Consider the following 14411-nt stretch of genomic DNA (forward strand, 5'->3'; position numbering starts at 1 on the left):
CTAGAGAGGTAGCATTTGAGGAAACTGGGGCAGACAACGTGAAGTGACTTGCTCAGGGTCACAGGGCTGGTAAGTGTCTGAGGCTGGATTTGAACTCAAGACTCCCTGACTCCAAGGCCCAATAATCTGTCCACCAGAGTGAACCTATGTCAGGCATGAAGGACGGACTGCAAATCGAGTCAGAAGTAGTTCAGTTTGAGTGGAATATACAATTCCGAAGGGGGAATTGGTTTGAGAGAGATGGAGAGAGAGTGAGTGAGCACTCTATTTCAGGCACTGTGTTAAACACTAGGGATAAAAACAAGAGCAAAGATAATCAATCTCTGCTCTATTAATGTCTTGAGGGGGGAAAGACAACATATAGAGGGAAGCTGGAAGGGTGTAAGGAAGCTGATGAGGAGGTAGAGAAGCTCAGAGACAGTCAAACTGGGCATGACATCAGACTGGGGCCTCTCGTGCAGTGGCAGCCTGGGCTTGAGAGTCACCATTCAGGAGAGCAAAGAGAAACTGAGTCAGGTTAGGGGGGCCTTCAGAAGCCACGCTGAGGAGTTTGTGTTTGATCTGAGGGTCGAGATGGAACCAAAATAGCTTCCTGAGCTAAGTATGAAGCAGAAATTTGGGGAGGAGCCTTTAAGACTCAGAAAGCTAAGTGTCACAGTGGATAGAGTGTAACTGAGAATCAGGAAGATTTGGGTTCAGATCCTGCCCGAATCACCTGCTAGCTGCATGACTTTAGGAAAGCCACAAAATGCCTGGTATTTCTGTGGCATTTTATGCCCTTAAAATAGATACTTCTCTGAGCCTTAGTTTCCTCGTCTGTAAAATAAAAGGGTTAGACTCAATGGCTCCTAAGATCCCTTTCTGCTCTAAATCTATGATCCTATAATTCCAGAGATTGTTTGGTCATCATTAGGAATGCTAAACTAATGGCTCCACTGCCCTGGGCAGGGAGGCTTTGCCTTCCTCTTCCTCTTCCCTCTCTTCCTCCTCCTCCTCTTCCTCTTCCTCCTCCTCCTCCTCCTCTTCCTCTTCACTCCTTCTCCTCCTCTTCCTCTGGTCCAGGCTTCTGCCAGATGTCCATGTGTGGGGGCCAGGGGAAGGACCCCCTCTGAGACCGCAATGGGTCTGAACTCCAAAGTTAAGGTTCCTGGCTGCTTCATAGAACAAGGAGTCAAGCAGGAAGCATTAATTAAGCCTTACTAGGTACTAAGCATGACCGGTACGGCATCACTCTTGGCTATTGAGGAGTGACCAGGAGGGGAATAATCTACCCCTCATGGAATGAGGTGGGAGTCCAGGGACTTGGTCCCTGTTGCTTTTCTCTTTGTTCCTCTGCTTCTTAGGACAGGGCAGGCCCCCCAGGGACTCCTAGGCCAGCCTGTGCAGTGGCCATTTCTCCCAGGATGGCCACCAGGGGGCAAACCTTCACATCTTGTGAATGTCTTGGAAGGAGTCCTAGACCTTTTCTTAGAATGACAGGGCTGGGAGGAACTTTTTTTTCACTAATGTTTTATCAGCTCTTCTTTTGGCAATTCTGTTAGCTTCAAAGTGGCACCTTTATGGTAGACAAATAGTTTCACATCTTGTTTGTAACTGGTATTTTTGGTTTTAATGAGGGCAGTTCAACACTTCCCATTGTTAATGTCTACATATGCCTCTCAGTCCCATTCCCTTATTGGAAAAGGAGGAATGAGAATGAGATTAAATTCAAATGTATATTGCTATAAAATGTATACAACGCATTTGAATGTATTCTTTAAAAACTTTCCTTTGTAGACTGATAGTCTTAAAATATACAGATACTTCTCAACTTTTAAGTAAAGAATTTGGAATAGGCAAATAGCTCCTAAGAATTTACTTTAATTCTCCATGAGAACTGACCTGGGAGGAACTTTAGAACAGGGAATGTCAGAGCTGAAAGTGACCTTAGAACACAGAATGTCAGAGCTAGAGGGGCCCTTAGAACAGATTATCAGAGGTGGGAGGGCCTTAGAACTCAGGATTTCAGAGCTGGAGGGGCCCTTAAAACAGAGAATGTCAGAGCTAGGAGGGCCCTTGGGACAGGAATGTCATGATTTCATATGTATAAAGAATATTATATTTCTTGCTTTTTCAGTAGGGGAGGGGGAGAAGGGATGGAGGGAGAGAGAGAATTTGGAATTGAAAATAAAAATTAAAAATAAATTTAAAAATAAAAAAAATAGAATGCCAGAGATGAAGGCGTTCGAGCCGGGTCGACCCTTAGAACATGGAATGGTAGACATAAGAGGGATTTAAATGGGAGGCAGTTGTGGCGTAGTAGAAGGAGTGATGGGTTTGGAGTCATGGGACCTGGGTTCAAATCCAGGCTCTTGCTACTTGTATAACCTTGGACAAGTCACTTATCCTTTTTTGGGCCTTAGTTCCTCTCTCATCTTTAGAATGAGGGGTTTGTCCAGCTCCCTTCTAGCTCCAACTCTCTGATCCCGTGAACAAAGAATAGAAGAGCTGAAGAGTGGCTAGTAAAGACTTTCAAATGGCAGAGGCTGAGGGAACTTAAGATCCCTTCACCATAGACCTTTTCCTCTCACATTTTTTCCATTTCATGAGCTCATGGAAGCCTGGAGATCCTGGGTCTCTCTCTGCAGTAATGAATGTTACCAGCAGAAGGCACAATGTAGACTTCCCCTGGTTCTTCACTTCCACTTTTAGACCTACCCTCTGGTTTTTTTGTTTTTTTTTGGAGGGGAGAAGGGAAGGGAATTGGGGTTAAGTGATTTGCCCAAGGTCACACAGCTAGTAAGTGTGTCAAGTGGCTGAGGTCAAATTTGAACTTGGGCCCTCCAGGGCTGGAGTTCTACTCACTGTGCCACTTAGCTACCCCAGACCTCCTCTCTGACACTCGCATTCAGTAACTCTGCAGGTTTATTCCAGACAGTCTTCTCTCCTTTTAAAAATTGTTTTGGATACTAGTTCTCTCTAGCTCCCCGAGCCTGGAAGTACATTGGTCCAAACCCACAGCTGATCGGCATGGAAGTGTTAATCTGCCGTACTTCCCACCTGGGCCAGTTTGCCCCTCCACAGACAGCCTGGTGCCCCCAGCCACCTAGGGATTCACCAAAATGGCATCAGCCTTACTGTGCACATCCAGTTAGCTCAGCCCACTGTAGCTCAGAGTAGGCAGCTAGGTGGCTCGGTGGATGGAGTGCAGAAGTCAGGAGGATTCCTCTTTTCTGAGTTCGAATTTGGCCTCCAATGCTTACTAGCTGTGTGACCCTGGACAAGTCACTTAATCTGTTTTGCCTCCGTTTCCTCATCTATAAAATGAACTGAAGAAAGAAATGGCAAACCACTGGAGTATCTTTGCCAAGAAAATCTCAAATGAAGAGTCAGACATGACTGAACAACAACAAAAGATATGTGTGTGTATGTGTGTGTGCATATATTTCTTTACAGAAAATATAGATGTTAGCTATTAATGTTCAAAGAGACCTCCCAGATCTGACCTTTGTATTCGAAGATTGCTTCCAGCTTTGACAGTCTTTATTCTAAGGACCCTCTCAACTCTGCTGTTCTCTGCCTCTGAAATGAGATAGTTTCCAGTAGCAATGTATAGCTGTGAAGCTATACATTCCTGAAGTCAGGAAGACCTGAGTTCAGATACAGCCACGCTAGCTGTGTAACCCTGGGCAAGTCACTTTTATCTCTTTGCCTCAATTTCCTCGGCTGTAAAATGGGGATAATGGCAGCACCTACCTCTCAGATTGGGGGGGAGGGATGGTATTTTATAGCTATTGCTTTTATTATATCCCATTTTAGTAAATTCCTTTTCTTTGAGGCAGTTGTTTTTACCAGCTAACTATTATTATGATTAATATTAACAATAACAATCGTCATCATAAAGGTAAGTTCAGTTGTGGGCTTGAGAGCTATAGCTTTAGGAGTCTGGAGCCACAGAGTAACCCTGGGAACCCTGAGATAGAAGTAGTGAACACCCTGAGTACACACCTTGCAAACCTGTGAGTGCCAAGCTGGGGAGGGAGCCACACAGAGCAGCACCAATAAAGTGACTAAAATGTCCATGCCCTTTGACCTGGAGATTTCACTGCTAGGCATGTACCCTAAGCAGTTTGACAACAGAAGGGGAAAAAAATGGCCCATTTACATCCCAGAGGTGGCTTACCAAAGTGTGGTGTATGAAAGGTGATTGAATATTGTTGTTCAGTCGTGTCTGAGTCTTTGTGACTGCGTGGACATAGCATGCCAGGCCCTTCCGTCCTTTGCTGTCTCTCAAAGTCTGTCCAAGCTCACGTTTGTTGCTCCCTTGACACCATCAATTTATGTCATCCTCTGCCATCCCCTTTTCCTTTTGCCTTCAGTCTTTCTCAACATCATTTTCCAATGAGTCCTGTCTTCCCATTGTGTGGCCAGAGTATTCAAGCTTTAGTATTTGACCTTCCAGTGAACAGTCTAAATTAATTTCTTTAAGTATTTATTGACTTGATCTCCTTGCTGTCCAAGGGACTCTCAAAAATCTTCTCCAGCACCACAACTTGAAAGCATTGATTCTGCAGCACTCAGCTTTCCTTATAGTCCGACTCTCACAGCTATACATTGCTACTGGAAAAACCATAGCTCTGACTGTAATGGACCTTTGTAGGCAAGGCGAGGTCTGTGCTTTTTAGTATGCTGTCCAGATTTGCCATGGCTTTCCTTCCAAAGAGGAAGTGTCTTTAATTTCAGGGCTGTGGTTGCCTTTTGTGGTGATCTTTGAGCCCAAGAATAGTACCAAGCCATAAAAAATGATGCCTCTGAAGAACACAGGAAGGAATGGGAAAGCTTATGTGAACTGATGCAAAATGAAATAATCAGAACCATGAAAAATATATGTAATTGTCACAACGATGGAAATGGAAATAATAACAGGAAAAAGAGAAATGGAATTTTAATTATGCCTAAGCTTGGCCCCAAAGAAGAGATAAAAGAATATATGTCCCTCTCTTCTTTTTTAAGGTGGGCACACTGAAGAGCCATGGTCCCCCTGTCAGGATGTGTTGGAGCCAAGACAGCAGGTGCTGTTGGACTTGATTGGTGTGCTGGTTGGTTTGCTGAATGGCTGTACGGACCTCTCTTTTGTTTGCTGTTATAAATGATGGTTCTTGGGATGAAGGATATAATTACCCAATCGGTCTACAGTCTTTCATTTAAATCCATTCTATCCAATTTAATTAATTATTAAAAACTTGCTGTATGCAGTAACTGTGTTGGGAGGACAATATGAGAAACAGAGCCAGACTTCAAGGACCTTTTGGGACACTGAGTGGACATAACATTTGGAGAAGTTAAGCCAATATCATTGAGAGGAGCTGAACCATAACTGGATTACTGAGACAGGCCAGATAAATAGAATATGGGAGGGCCCAAGATGGAGCCTTCAGGAAGCCCACAGTTAAGAGACGTGAGGTGGGTGATGAGCCAGCAGAGGAGACTGAGAAGGCCCAGTCAGATGGGGAAAGAAGACAATGGGCAGGAACATCTGTGGGGTGAAAACCAAGGGAGAGAAGAGTATCTGGAAATGGGGGGAGGTGGTTGGTCACTAGTGTTATGTGATGCGGAGAGATCAAAGAGAATGGAGATGAAGGAAAAGCCATCAGATTTGGCAGTTAAAAAGAGATCACTGGTAACCTTGGAGAGAACAGCTTTTGTGGACCTGAATGGAGTGGAGTTAACAGAAGCCAGATCGTCAGGAGCTGAGAAGTGAGTGAGAGGGAGGGACGGAGAGACAAGTGTTAGCTTTTTCTAGTTGACCCACTCCTTTTCTTCCCACCTCTCTCTCTCTCTCTCTCTCTCTCTCACTCACTCTCTCTCTCTCTCTCTCTCTCTCTCTCTCTCTCTCTCTCTCTCCTCTCTCCCCTCCCTACCCCCCCATCTCCTCTCTCCCTCTCCTCTCCTTCTCCTCTTTCTTCTCTCTCTCCTCTCTCTCTCCCCTCCCTCTCTCTCTCTCTGTCTCCCCTCCTTCCTCCCCCCCTCCTTTTGTGCTGTGCTTTCTTTCCTTCTCTCTGTTGCCTTCTACTTCCCTGTCTTGGTGTTTCTTCCTGTTTCTCTTTTTCTCTGTCTCTCACAACTCTTGATGTCTCAAATGTGTCTCCTGTTTCTGTCCATGTCTGATCTCTCTGCCTCTCTGTTATGTGTTGCTTTCTCTTGTTGCCTCTTTATGTCTCTGCCTGTCTCTCTCTCTCTGTCTCTGCATCCCTGTCTTTCCTTTGACTCTTATCTGTCTCTGTGTCTGTCTCTGTCTGTCTCCCTATCTATCTCATCTGTCTTTCCCTCCTCTCTCCCTCTCTCTCTCCCCCTCTGTCCTGTTCTCCTCCCTCTTTCCTTCTCTCTCTTCCTCCTCCCCTCTCCTGCTCCTTCCCTCTCCCTCCATCTGTCTCTCTATCTCTCTTTGTCACTCTGTTTCTCCCTTCCTCCCCCTCTCTCTCTTACTTTCTCTTTCTCTCTCTGTCTCTGTCTCTCCCCACCCCCCTTCCCTGACTGCCTACAAACATACTTGATTCTCTCACTTTAAAAAAAATTCTTCACTTGACTCCATGGTCCCACTGCAAAGCGCAGTCATCCAGCACAGTTTAGGAGAAGCTCTGCCACCATGGGCAAAAATATTAGACAAAGCAACTGATCACCCAGGATGGGGAGGATTTAGATAAGAGGAGGAGAGGAGGGAGCACATTTCTGGTGGAGGGACTGGTATGAACACAAGGCAAGGAATTCCAGTAGAGCAGACACTGGGGGGTGGGGTTTTGTCCTAGCATCCTCCGAATCTCACCAAGGGCCTAGCACATAATAGATATTTAATAAATACCTGATGAATTAAATTGAACGTGTGTTCAGGGAATGGTGAATTCATCTAGAGCAGAGAGATTGTGTAGGGGATTTGTAAATGGTACAGCAAGAAAGGTAAGGTGGGAGCCCAGACTAATAATAGTTTGCCGGGTCCTGATTATCGATGGTTATGCAGAGAGAAATTCTTTCCTTGCCTCAAGAGCTGATAGGCTAGTGGTCAGAGACAGCTTCCAAATCACCCTGGCTCTCCTTGATTGACCAACAGTAGGTCCCAGGCCAAGCCCCACTTGGTCATTGTTTGGGCCACAATTGTCTCAGAGTGAGTATGAATAACAATTGTTTCTGTCTTGGCCAGAAATCCTGAGGGTCTTCCCTTCCAAGATTGGTTTTTTTTTCTTCCCCCCCCCCCCACTAGGTAAAAGAGGCCATTCTCTGCCTCATTTCTTACCTAGCCTTAATCACTGAGTAGCATTGCAAACTGAGACCTGTTAAAGACCTAGGTTAAAAAGGCCAAGGGCTCCCATTTCATCCAGGACCATCTCCAGTCATCCTGATCTATATCTCACTCCTGGACCCAGATGGCTCCAGAGGAAAAAGTGGTGACTTTGCACAGCCCTGCCTCACTTAAATCTAATTCACTTGCAGGTCATGGCATCACCCCCACCCCACCCCTGCCCCGACATCATGGTCCTCTTTCAGAGAGAAGGACAAACAATAACATCCCCTCAAACTATCTGCCTATATCTCTCCTCCCTTTCCCAGCCAAACTCCTAGAAAAGGTTCTTTACACTGGCTGCCCATTCACTTCTCTGCTTCCTGCCTTGGCTTCCTAACCGCAGCATTCTATTATAGCTCCAAGCTTAGCCGGTATCTCTTAACTGTTCTGTTTCAGTGGCCTTTCCTCAGTCCCTATCCAGCTTCTCCCAAGCTTCTGACAGCGGACCACTGGCTCACCCCTTCCCGGTCTGCAGGGATGCTAATTTCTCCCGGGTCTTTGTCTCTGATTCTCAGTTAGGAATCCTTATCTGTTTCCTGCTCCCTCGGTGTGGGTGTTCTCCAGGGCTCCCTTTTGTGCCCTTTTCTCTCTGGGTGATTTCATCTGCTCCTGTGGGTTCTCACCTAATTTCTGTGCAGATAGGCAGCTTCAGTTTCTTTCCTGTATATCAGTCCCACATCTCCAACCATCTGCTGGACGTTTCCACCTAGATAGTCCATCTTAATCTCAACCTCATTGTGTGTGAAGCCAAATTCCCTATCTTCCCACCTAAATGCTTAAACCCACCCTCTCCTCCAGTTTTCCCTCTTGCTGATGAGGGAACCATCATCCTTTTAGTATCTCAGGCTCCCAGCCTTGGAGTCATTCCTGACTCTTTCCTCTCCCTTCTCTCTCCCTCCAATCGATTGTCAAGCCAAGATCTTGCATCTGCCCCCTCTGCTCATGGCATCACCGCCAAAGTCTAGCTTAGCCCCTCATCACTTTCCACCTGGGCTATTTGAATTACCTCCTAATTCACTTCCTTGATTCCAATCCCTCTGCCCTCTAATCCACCCTCTGCACAGCCTCCAAGATTATCTTCCCAAGACACAGGGCTGACTGTGGCATTCTCCTGCTCAAAATCCAGAATGGCTCCCTTTCCTCTGAGGATAAAATACAAAACTTGTCAGCCTGGCATTTAAAAACCCAGCCCAATCTGACACCACTTCATTTTTCAGATCTCTGCTTCCCAGTCAAAGTGGACAACTAGCTGTTCCTCGACCTTGTGATACTGGTTCCTCTCCCTGTCTGTCCCCCATTCCTGGATAAGTCCTGTCTCCCCATCCACACCTCTTAAATCCTTGGTTTTCTTTAAGAGTCAGCTCAGGTGCCACCTCCTACAAGAAGCCTTCCCAGATCCCCCCAGTTGTTAGGTGATTATTTCTATTTACTTCTCTGTACACACACTGTATCCTCCCTGCAGTGAAATGGAAGCTCTTTTTGGATGGGCCTTGAGGCATTTCATAATAAATATTTGTTGAGAATGTCAGACCTGGAAGAACCCCATTGAACAGAGAACTGGGAGGGGCCTTAGAACATTGAAAGTCAGGGCTAGAAGAGACATAGGACATAGAGCACAGAAGGTCAGGGAGGACAAGGACCTTAGAACATAGAATGTTAGGCTTTGGAACATAGAGCATCAGAATTGGAAAGGCCCACAGACCATCAAATGGTCTTTCAGTGGAGGTTTGGAAGGCAATTCCTGTGTGAGGAGCTTCAGATTACTTTGTCAGTTCCAGCTTCAGAAGAGCTCAGAGCAAAGCTGAGGCTGAAATTCCAAAAAGTGAACTGCACGAAGCCAGCCATGGCCACTTTATTGAACTCCTGGACAGGGAGACCCTCCAGGGCCCTATATCCCCATCAGAGATAGCCTCCTGTACCTCAGCCACTTAGAGAGAATCCCTTTCTCCTTCACCCCTTGGGCAGTCACTGGGAGGTTGAGGGCCCTGACTTGGGGCTGTCCTCGCCAGAGGGGGAAGAGAAGGAAGTGGAGGGGGAGGGGAAGGGAGGGCCTGGGGTGTGGATTCTGAGCCCCAGATAAGGGGCAGGAAGCTGGAGCCTCAGAGGAGGTTTGAGGCACTCTAAAAGAAAGGGGTAGGTGCTCAGAGGGAGTTGTGGATCTCAAACAACCCCCACACTGAAAGACACACAACAGAGAGAAACCTAAACCCAACCTTAATGCAGCAGATTCCCATGAATGCTGAAAAACACCGACATATATACATATATACTCACCCAACAGATTTCCATGGACAGTGTCACACAGAGACACAAGCAATTACACAACACACACACAGAAACACAACCTATCTTCCATGCTATTACTCTCTCACTCTCACACACACACACTAATACAATGGAGACACACCTGCCACACACAGACCACACCCACTGGCATAAAAGGCCCTGGAAACAACACCCAGCAGATAGATACCCAGGCACCCTGACACAGACACACATGAATTGTTTTCCCTCTCCTCACTCCTCCAGCCTAAGCCATCTGGTTCCTTTTCCTCCCTAGGGGCTGAGCCATACACTGGCCTTGCTTCACTCTTATATACACACATCACACACACACCATATACATGTACACATCATAGACATACATCACAGCACACAGTACATACGCACACATCACACACATACACAAACCACACACACACCATATATATGTACACATCACAACACATACCATATATATGCACACATCACATAGATATACATACTATACATACACATCACAACACACACCACACATATACACACACCATATACATGCACACATCACACACATCCACAAACCACACACATCATATATATGCAGACATCACATAGATACACATGCTATGATAACATCGCAACATATACACACCACACACACACCATATACATGCACACATGACACATACACAAACCACACAGACACACCATATATATGCACGCATCACAACACACATACCATATATATGCATACACTACATTGAGTTCTGATTAAAGGAGCCATCCCTTGATTAACTTCTTAAAGAGGCCTATTCACTGAATGGGCATTAGCTCATGCAAAGTGAGAACCTGAAAAGACCTTAGCCTGGAAGGGCCAGGGTCTCCCATTGCATCCTGGGCCATCTCCAGTTGTCCTGGAGAATATCAGGCCACTGGACACAGATGGCTCTGGAGGAGAAAGTGAGGCTGATGACCTTGCACAGCCATCCCTCACTCAAGTCCAAGTCAACTGTAAATCATGTCATCATCTCCCTGATGTCATGGTCCTCTTCAAGAATGAAGGAGAAACGCGTGCTCGTGCGCATGCGCACACACACGTACACACTCACCATACACACACATACTCATGTTCCCACAGATGCTGAGACCCCTACCCCTGCTGAATATTCAAGAATGAGGCACTGTACCCTTGTAGGCCCCGGAGTCCCAGGGTCTCTGGCCAGCCCAGCTGTTGGGTCCCTGTTGCAGTTCCACATGTGTCCAGCTATGATACAGAGATCCCAGTGAACAACCTTGTAGTGGAGTAAAGAAGGGAAAGCTCTGGAGGCCGAGGGCCCTCAGTGAACCTCCTGCCTGTACAAACTTGTGCAAATTCCTTCCCCTTTGGGGGCCTCAGTTTGTTGTTCTGTAAAACCAGGGGCCAGGCTTGGTGATCTTATGCTGAGGCCCCTTTCACTTTGGAATCCTCTGCTCTCTCCTGCCTACTCAGCACCCAGATTTAGGATGCCAGAGGAAGACTGAGAGGAGGCGTGGGGTGGGGGCTGTCGTTGTACTTGGCTTCCCCCACACACATCCTATGAGTGTCCTGATCCCCGAGGAGACCCAGGATTCTATGTTCTTTCTCTCCTCAGAAAACACCCTGCCTCTCATTCCTCCTACCTTCCTTAGGCAAAGAAGGTCAGGAGTTTGGGTAATGGAGGGAGAGGGAGAAGTGGGGGAAGAGAGAGACAGAAAGAGAGACAGAGACAGAGAGAGAATGAGAATGAATAGGAATTTTTGTGAAAATCCCAGGCTGAAGGTGAGCACGTCAGAAATGCCTCCACTCTCTATGAGCTGACTGGCTACAGGACTCCTGCCTTGATAGGCAAGACCAAGGGCAGCCCTTCTGTCCTGTTGCCACGTTGCGTTTCCCTCCTCCCTTCAACTTCTTTTTCAAGGACTGATAATCCAAAGCTTATTACCTTTGCTGCTGTGGAGGGTGTGCCAATCTACTGTCCTACGGCTCTACACGGAATCCTTGATTATGAATTTTAGGCTGCCTGGGTCAAAGCCCCCTGCCACAAGCACCAGTTTCTGCATCCTCATGCCTATCCATGGCAGCTCCAGGCCTCCAGGGGCTCTATCCCAGTCCTTCCTACCTTCCCATTATGCCTTCTGGAAACCCCTTTCTGTTGTTAACACTGTGCCCTTCACATTAGAGCTGTAGATTTACTCTGTATATATTTTGTATTTTCTTATGTGTATATATGTTGTTTCTCTTCAGTACAATGTAAACTCCTTGAGGGCCTGACCGTTTGGGGTTTTTGTATCCCTAGCACCTAACTGCTAGACATTCAATAAATACTTACTGAATCAAACAGTCTCTTGCTGGGGGGAGACCTCCGACTTAGAAGGGGACTCATTTCTCTTTTTCTATGGCAGTCATCCCAACCCTCCTCAGTCTTGTGGAGCAGGGGAAGGGGGAGGAAGTGGCATAGACTGTGTGTGCAATGGAAAGAGGCAGGGAAGACTTGGGTTCAAATCCTGCCTCAGACACTTACTAGCTCTGTTAGCCCAGTGACCCTCAGCTTGACTTGGCTTCAGTTCCCCTCTATAGAAAGTGGCATACTTCATCTTTCTGGGTCTCATCCTCCGTCTATAAAATAAGAGGCTTATATGAGATGACCTGTGAGGTTTCATCTCTGATCCTATGAATACTTGTGCCACCCAACTCATAGGATTGTTGTAAGGAAAGTGCTTTGTAAAGTGTTAGAGGATTCAGAGTTACTCTTCACACTGTCCAGATGCCCAAGGAATTAAGGGAGCCAGCCAGATAGAGAAGGAGAGGTCTTTAGGGCAACTCTTGACCTAGCATCCCCAGGTAGCAGGAGGGGCCATCTCAGGGTGGTTGCAGAGAGCTGGCAGGGCATGGATGAAGAGGCTGGTATGAGTACCTTCGGAAAAGAGAACCGGGTCCAGACTGTGAATGCCTTCTCCCCTCACTCTCTTCCCCCTGCCCCCACCCAAGCTGATGCTGTAGAGACCAGAGTGACTACTTTCACTGATTTAGATCTAGAAAAGGGCCTTAGAAGTTACTTAGTTCAACTTCCTTTACCGATGATGAAAGTGAAGCCAGAAAAGGTTATGTGACCTTAGAGGTCATCTAGTCCAACCTCCTCATTTTACAGATGAAGGAACTGAGACCAGAGAGGTTAAGCAATTTTCCCAAGGTCACAGAAGTAGTCTGGAACTTGGATCCAGGTTCTCTGACCCTAAACCAAGAGTTGTTCCCAGGTGCACGACTTATCACCTTTTATTTGCGTATCACTGGAGTTAATCTAAACATTCCAGTTCCCTAGGAATCTTGTTTCTCATAGTTACCAGGCCAAGGGTGAGGATGCCCAGTACATGAAACCTTACTGGAGGAGCAGAAGGGAGTCAGGCACCACACAGGTCACATTCACGTGTGAGGATGGATTTCCTCTGCTTTCCCTCCTCCCCAGCTCTTCTATTTCTCCACCTTCTTTAACACCCCTAGTTAGGGGAAGAAATGAGACTAAGAAAAAGGCAGTAGACGATAACAGTAGATACAGAGTCTATAGGGCCTTGGAGTTAGGATGGCCGGCCTCAATTTCTGTCCCAGGCTCCACCAAGTCACTGGTGGCCAGGGGCATCTGCAGAAGCCATTCAAGCCCTCTCAAGGCCCATCTATCACCACCAAATCCTCGAGGCTTAGTCCCAGCCAGGGCTTCCTAGACAAGGCCGAGGGCTACAACTCCAGACTTTCACCCAATTTTTAGTCCCTTCCATAACAACGCCCATTTGGCCTCCTCATCCCCCAAACCAGAGGTCTTTCAAAAACTTGATCTAGGGAAGAGCTAACATTGCCCAAAGGACACCGAACTTGGAGTCAGACCTCTGCTTTTACCAGACCCACCGCCAAGATGCTCAGCACACAGAAAAGAATGAGAAGCTCTAGTCTAGGGGAAGCTGCCCCAAGCTGGAAGTAACTATGTGAGGCCTCTCTGGACCTTAATTTTCTCATATGTCAGAAGAGCATCCCTTGTGGGAGTATGGTAAGAATCAACAAAAATGAATGTGAAAACCTTTGAAAAGCTTAAAATCCTGGAGGATAATCATTAGGTTAATCTGATCTTCCCTTCACTTTATAAATGAGGAGACACAGAATGTCACACAGTTAGGGACCCTTTCCCAGAGTTACGTTTTTAAATGTATACAATACATAGGAAGGAAACCAGCTGCATGGAAATACAGTTAGCAAAAAAATTTTTTTTTTAAATCATGGATCCAAGGTTAAGAACCCCTGCTCTTGACCAACTGCCTGAGTCTCATCTGATTAATTTGATTGAGACAAAGTAGTTGACAAACATATGTTAAGCGCCTACTGTGTGTCAGGCACTGGAGTAAGATGACTGTCCTGAAGGGCTGAACTACAACTCAGAACTTTTGTCCTTGGGACAAACCGCAGGAAAGAAGGCCTTGATTGGGGGTGAGATGTAACCCTGAGGAGAAAGAGACCCTGCAACAGTATCATGAAGCTGTTCTTTTGGAAGCTGAGGGAAGATACTCAGGAGCAGGGGGCCGTCACCTAGTCCTCTCTAAATTTGGTGGTGGTTCAGTCATTTTAGTTACTCTTCATGACCCCATTTGGGTTTTGTTGGCAAAGGTACTAGAGCGGTTTGTCATTTTCTTCTCCATCTCATTTTGATGATGAAACTGAGGCAAATGGGGTTAAGTAACTCGCCTGGGGTCACACAGCTAGTAGGTGTCTGAGGTCAAATGTGAATTCTGGTCTTCCTGACGCCAGGCCCAGCGCTCTATCCCTTGTGCCTCTAAA

The sequence above is a fragment of the Trichosurus vulpecula genome, chromosome 1 (genome assembly GCF_011100635.1).
Source record: "Trichosurus vulpecula isolate mTriVul1 chromosome 1, mTriVul1.pri, whole genome shotgun sequence".
Classification (NCBI taxonomy): Eukaryota; Metazoa; Chordata; class Mammalia; order Diprotodontia; family Phalangeridae; genus Trichosurus; species Trichosurus vulpecula.